Genomic DNA, 7,264 nt, shown 5'->3' with positions numbered 1-7,264 from the left:
CAACACTCCACCTAGAAATGTGTCTGCCCCACCTAACAAGGAAGGCTGGCTACAGGGCTGTAGAGAAGGGTGTGTGTGTAGAAATCCTACTGTACAAAGGTAGCATTTACATTTGTTCCTCTACCATTTTTGCCTCTGGCCCCACCTACCACTGACATGTGGCTCCCAGGTTGCCCAGAAGGGAATGCGGCCCTCGGGCTAAAAAAAATTCCCCATCCTTGTCCTAATGCATTGTTATGCAGCATACCAGGGTGCCGATGATGGGGGAGTAAGATCATAGTACCACCACTGGCTTTGGAGTTGGCAACCTGGCTGGGTAAGTCAAGTTGAAAGGGAGGGTTGGGAAATTAAGAGAGCTAGATGCCTGGGAAGGCGGCTTGGCTCAGGGAAAAAAAGATGTTTCCAGTTTGCCCACCCATGCAATTGTGTTTTTAAATGTTCTTGTCTGTACTAAAAGTGAAAATCATGGTTTCCCTTAGGCATGCTGACTGGTGCATCCAGCCCAAACATTTTCAGTAAGACACCCTTGGACAGTGATTTATTTAATGTCAAGGAACGTGTGCACAGCTTATTACTGGTCAAAAACTTATTATAGAATTGTATTTTTTTTCCTTCTTGAAGTATATCTGTGTAGATATCACGACACAGTGAGACACGGTGAGACCAGAGTTCAATTTCGGAGCCCCCCTCGTAATTCTGGTCTCCGCTTTTATTTTACCTCCGCCTGGAGGCGTGGATTATTTTCTCTCCATAAACAGCCTATGACCTTTAACTATTGTATAACATCACGTACATACATAGTACAACAGCATTATCTACGTGGCAATATGCAGGCAGTTATTTAACCACTACAGATGTCAGTATCGTTTACAGCCATAAAGTTAACCACATCCTGTTTTTCCACTGGTCAGATCGAAATGTCTTGAGAGATAGTGTACTGAGAACAGCAGCGTGGTTTGCCAACGTATGCTGTTCATTCAGTCCACCCCACATCTCCCCCTTTTTTATTTTTTAGCAAAAAGTAATTACTACGTAATGGTCGCGGAGCAACAGGTGTACACGTCTGGAAAAGGTATTGTAAGAAACAGCATAAGCCTATACTTAAAATGAGTAAAAGAATAGCATATCTAAGAATCTGACTTAGCCATCCAGTGGGCAGCCAACTCCAAAGCCACTGCCACCAAGTTGTAGGGGCGTCCTGCAAAATGTTATTAGCTAGATCCTTCAAGTTTTTTACCTGTGTTCTGATTTCAAAACTGTTGTCAGTTAAATTAAAACAGCACATATTCTTTATAGTTTCGCACCCCAACTGATGTTGTAATAGCAGGTAATCTATAGCTGCACGATTATCCAAGATAGCTTGTCTTAATATACCCTGCTCTTCATTTAACAAAGCAATGGCTCGAGAGGTGGCATTTATCATCTTAACATAATTACAGGCTAATTTATGTAATTGATTGCTGTTACTTACTGCCAATGCAGGAAGTCCAACAAGGGAGATGGCTAGTGATACACTTTCTGCTTTATTAAGCAATTCCACCTTGTCATTACAATCAGCCGGCATGGCAACAGCTTCTCTTTTCCTACGTTGAGCTAGCAACTCCCTTTTATGAAGGAAAATGGGAACCAGTCGACTCAGGCAACAGATGGTATCAGAAATATTAGCGGGAACATAATTAAAAGTGGTTTCTCCACATGTCCAAAACCATCCACCTGGTAAAGGAATGTGTCCGTACATACTGGATATGTTAATGTGCTGTGTACAATTCCATGTGGGTCTCCCAACCTTTAGACATCCCTTCTGTACCTTATGTCGACTACAATTAACCATCCGAGCACACGTATTATTAATGGAATTTGCAACATGTGATGTAAATAATTGAAAAGCATTAACAGGCAGCTGGAAGGTTGGAGTTCCCCAATTCGAAACAGTATGATATTTAATCTCTGAAGTATTCATGAACCGCCCAAGTCCTGTAATGTTCCCAATATCCCCAGGTGCTTTGCATACGGGTATTAAACATGTTCCCAACATACCCATTTCCTGTACATGTTCAGTCATGCAAAAGTCACTCACATTTGTCATTCTTGCTAACTGAACCCAGATATTGTGTTGAAACCGCATCCCCAACTCCTGCCCCAACCTGTCAGCCCCGGCGCTTCCTAAAATCCAACAAATGCAAAGTACAAAAATAGAATTTGTATTTAAAGACGCAATTAAAGCAAGAATGGTATTCTCAGTTGTCTTGTCCACCCCGGCTTGTTCCATTGCTTTTTCTGCTTGTGTTGCTAAGTTCTTTATTTGGCCCCAAGTCACGGGAGGTTGCGGAACATTCCGACCACGCTTCCTGGAAGACATCCCAGTATCCTGAAGTTGCAGAGAAAAATTAGGGATGGGATTCTTAAGATTATCGTGCCAGGACATCGTCTTTCCAGGGCCGGATACACCTAGCAGGTACCCACACAGGACCGTCAGGCGTAGACACAGCCGCGTAACCTCGACCCCACGTTATAAGCGGAACTGGGCCTTTCCACTCTGGATTTGGTAGTTGCCGAAACTGCACCCGCGGGGCAGGTAGAGACTCCGACTGCTGAAAATGCCGCTGCGCTCGAGTAGAAAAGGAAAAATGAGTATTGGGAGATTGAGACAAATTTAAATGATTAATGGTAAACAACACTTGTGCCAGCCACTCCTCTTTGGTGGCCAATCCCAGTGGTACTCCTCCTTTTTGTTTTTGTTTAAGCAAATGCTCTTTAAGGGTACGATTGGTACGTTCGACGACAGCTTGACCTGTAGAATTATAAGGAATACCAAACAAATGTGTAATGGACCACTTAGTGCAAAACTGTGCAAATTGCTGTGAAACATATGCAGGGCCATTATCAGTTTTTATCGTCTGAGGTTGGCCCATGATGGCAATAGAACGAATGACATGATTAATAACATTCTTAGTTTTTTCCCCTTTCTGAGGAGTTACCCATATGTATCCGGAATATGTATCTACTGTAACATGCAAATACTTCCATGGGGAGAAAGTAGGAAAATGTGTAACATCCATTTGCCACAACTGGTTAACTATGAGACCTCGTGGGTTCACTCCTGGTTCTGGGGATAGAGTTAACTGTGTGCATTGGGGACATTGTTGAATAATGGCAGAGGCTTCCTGGGCAGTAAGATGGAATTAAATTTGGATTAGGCGTCCCACATTGTAGCGGACCCATGGGCACAATTAATTTATTTATTTCTCGTAAATCATGTAAGAGCCTCCACTTTCCAGATTTCTTTTTAATCACAAACACTGGGGTGTTATAAGGGCTATTACTTTCTGCTATATGATCAGCTTCCAGTTGCTCCTTTACCAGTTGGTGCAGAGCTTCTAATTTTTCTTTGGGTAAGGGCCATTGTTCTACCCAAATGGGTATGTCTGTCTTCCATTGTAAAGGAAGAGCTGCCTTTTGTTGGCTAATCATTAATAACAATGGTGGTCTGGAATTGCTCCAGTAAATCCCTTCCCCACAGATTTACTGAAATGTCCAAAATACAAGGGCGAATGTGGGCTATACGATCACCATCAAGAGCAACAACTTGTATCCAATCCTTACTCCGTTTTGAATCCTGAGCTCCGCCCACTCCCCACACAGAAGGGGCCACTTCTACTGGCCAAGAGGATGGCCAGTTATGTTCAGCAATTACTGTGACATCTGCCCCAGAATCTATAATACCTTCAAAAATAACATTGTTTAAACAATACTTACGAACCGGTTTCTCCCTGGTCACTTCTGCCAGTACTGCAGCTACCTGTGGATGGAAAGGATTACCTGAAATACTCACACTCGGCGATTTCGTCCTTGTAGATCCGAATCCACCAGTACGTTTTTGGGAGGAAGTGTTCGATGTGAAAAGACGATATGGCAATAACAATAGTTGCGCAAAAGAATCTCCCTTCTTCAACTGAAGGGGAAGGTGACTCCAATACTGAATATAAATAATTCCCTGATAATCAGAATCAATAACACCAGGTACCACCATTATATTATTCTTGGAAGCAGAGGATCGCGGTAGTACAAGGCCTACGGTGCCTTCTGGTAAAGGGCCAGTGAGTGTGGTAGGCATTAAAAGAACTGCTCCAGGCAAAGGAACATCTTTTGACTCTGCATGTATTAAATCAATTCCAGCGCTTCCTTGAGTAGCAGGGGTGGGTACACTTCCTTGAGATTCGGGGCTGGAAGCCTGCCCCAAGTTCAGTTTCCCTCAATAGGACGGGAAGACACATTGGTATTGGTAGTGGGAGCTGAACGACACTGATTAGCCCAATGATAACCCTTTTTACATTTCGGACAGATCTTCTTTGGCCGGTTTGTAACAGTGCCCCCACCTTTAAATGCTCCTCCGCCAGGAGCCCGACATTCCCTTCTGAAATGACCAGGCTTTTGACAATTAAAACAATTGCCTGTAGGTTTGTTACCCTGTCTTAATGCCCCAGCTAACAATGTCATGGCATGAACATGTGTACCTACCTCTGCACAAGCTTGAATCATGTCTCCCAATTCATATTGCGGTCTATGAATAATGTTTTTCAAAATCTTTTTACAGTCTGTGTTAGAATTCTCGTAAGCTAATTTTAACAATAATTCCCCTTGTGCCTGAGGGTTATCAACCTGCCGTGTCAGAGCCTCTTTCAAACGGTCAACAAACTGAAAATAGGGCTCTGTTGCTTGCTGCCGTACATTCGTAAAAGAACGTAAGGGTTCTTTCCCAGCAGGCACCTTTTTAAATGCTTTCTGTATACACTCAGCAGTTCGATGAAATGCGGCTTCAGGCAATACCCCTTGTTGTGCTATGGTAGCAAAATTACCTGACCCATAAATTTGCTCGGGAATGATATTAGCATCCCCAGCTGCTATAGCAGCATGTCTAAATTCTTGGTCCCAAACTACATATTGCGAAGGAGTCAAAATCATCCTAAAGAGATCCTTCCAATCTTGAGGGATCATGTTATATCCAGTAGCTACTCCTTCCAACATCCCTTGTACATAATTAGCCGTAATCCCATATTCTCTTACTGCCTTATTTATTTCTCTAATAACAGAAAACGGAAGAGCTGTCCAAGTTGCTATGCGATTATTAGCATTATTAGGATCTGGCTGATATGTAACGGGAAAAGCTGAAATTGTACCCTCCCAGTCTCCCATTTCTTCCATAGATAATAATCCTGAGGCTGCAGCCTGAGCTATGGCTGCTTTAACCTTCCCAGTAACCTGTTCTTGTTGGACTGGAGGGCTATATGGAGGAGCATTTACAAATTTCTCAATATCCTTTTCAGGTGTAGGTAAAGAAAGTTGGGGATAAAGAGGAGTTTGCTGGTCAGAATTGGCAAACAGCGATGTCTCTTTTATCCCTAAATGACTAATGGCCTCAGCACACTTTTGCCATAATAAGAGATGGTGAATAGGTGCTCTTGGTTCTTCATGTAATTTTCTCCCTATCTTTATCCAATCTGACTGACGTAGTGATCCTTGCTCTGGATACCATGGACATTGACATTGAATTGTTTTTAACAATGATTCAATGTGAGAACGACTTATAAAAGCTGAGGTATCCTGTTTTAAAATTTTTTGTAGCTCTTGTGCATGAACCTTCTGCTGAGCTGACAATTCCCCCCCCATACTCACGAATGGGAGCTGTACGCTGAGGTGCACCGTTGGCTGATCCTGCCAGTGGGTACGAGGGTGTTTGTTCTGAATCACGTCGAGGTCACCAGATGTAGATATCACGACACAGTGAGACACGGTGAGACCAGAGTTCAATTTCGGAGCCCCCCTCGTAATTCTGGTCTCCGCTTTTATTTTACCTCCGCCTGGAGGCGTGGATTATTTTCTCTCCATAAACAGCCTATGACCTTTAACTATTGTATAACATCACGTACATACATAGTACAACAGCATTATCTACGTGGCAATATGCAGGCAGTTATTTAACCACTACAGATGTCAGTATCGTTTACAGCCATAAAGTTAACCACATCCTGTTTTTCCACTGGTCAGATCGAAATGTCTTGAGAGATAGTGTACTGAGAACAGCAGCGTGGTTTGCCAACGTATGCTGTTCATTCAGTCCACCCCACATATCTGCATTCTGAATGAGAAAGCCAAGGAGAAATATAAAGTCTGATTATGTCATTAACTGGAATAATGGACCGGGACAAGATGCAGCCTGTAAATGGACAGAAACAGAAACGTAAAACTGCAGAAGACATAACAATTTTGAAAAATATGAAGATGCATTTTCAGTTTATTTTCCTTAAAATAAATAGTGAAAAGTATGTTTTCCATAAAGTCCCAACATGCCTGCCATCTAGCAAATTAAATTCTCTTTCAAACTCTGTTGAATTAAATGTACATTTCATGGAAAGCACCCTTATGTAGCTGCAACAGGAAAAAAATGGCATTTAATTCAGCTGACCTCTTGAAATTCTATAGCAACATTCCTTGGTTGTAAACCAGAATGCCATGTTGTTGAACAACCTATTTGCTGAACGATTTTCAGTGTTATAGGTTAATTAAATCCATTTTGCAAAACTGTACACATTACACAAAAGCCAGCTTGTTTTGTGGAATCAACAGGGTTATAAAATAAATCTGCAGCTAATTGGAAAGCCATATCAGTACAAAAGTGGTCACAGCATGCTTCCCCATAGTCTCTGTGTACATTATTGCTTGTGTTGCAAATATCACTTTTTAATTGTTATTGGCAATTGGGCCTGCTTGATGAGCCATTGTAGCAAGATTACAGACCAGTGAACTTTATATTGTTCTTACAATCATTTTAGCACTATTAGCGTACATGGTGTTTTACAAGTAACATAAGCACGAAGAAAGACAGGTGTCTCCTCCCCCCCCAGGTCACAACCAACATTTTGACTGTAGAGCAGACAATAGGGGAGAAAATCTATGGGAGAGAGGAACAAAGGATTGATACAAACAAATATGTTTTTTTCCAGAATGGCATCACACTTCACACAGCAATCATGTTGTTGAAATTTCATGTTTAGTCATCAGCTTATGTTACTGGGGGACTGACATCACTCACATCTGGATGGTGGATATAGAGGGATGTGTGAATGTTGTGTACCTGCTAGCCTACCAAACAAAGATACAATTTACAGGTGTTGCTCCACCCACTTTTGCCTCTGGCCCTGCCCACCACTAGCATATGGCCCTTGAAAGATTGCCCAGAAGGGACTGTGGCCCTTGGGCTGACTTA

At 42.4% G+C, this 7,264-nt stretch overlaps 1 long non-coding RNA gene across 1 annotated transcript; it reads right to left on the bottom strand.

Moving 5' to 3' along the window:
* Window positions 1–2,105: 2,105 nt before the first annotated feature.
* On the bottom strand, window positions 2,106–6,062 carry LOC133369179 (uncharacterized). The gene is made up of 3 exons (XR_009758838.1): window positions 5,674–6,062; window positions 3,757–3,799; window positions 2,106–2,603 (listed from the first exon to the last, which is right to left on the bottom strand). It is a non-coding gene; the product is annotated as an uncharacterized LOC133369179 (long non-coding RNA).
* Window positions 6,063–7,264: the final 1,202 nt, after the last annotated feature.

The sequence above is a fragment of the Rhineura floridana genome, chromosome 13, assembly GCF_030035675.1.
Source record: "Rhineura floridana isolate rRhiFlo1 chromosome 13, rRhiFlo1.hap2, whole genome shotgun sequence".
NCBI classification, from domain to species: Eukaryota; Metazoa; Chordata; class Lepidosauria; order Squamata; family Rhineuridae; genus Rhineura; species Rhineura floridana.
The sequence above is the reverse complement of the archived record's forward strand: the minus strand, read 5'-3'. Positions and strand labels throughout refer to the sequence as shown.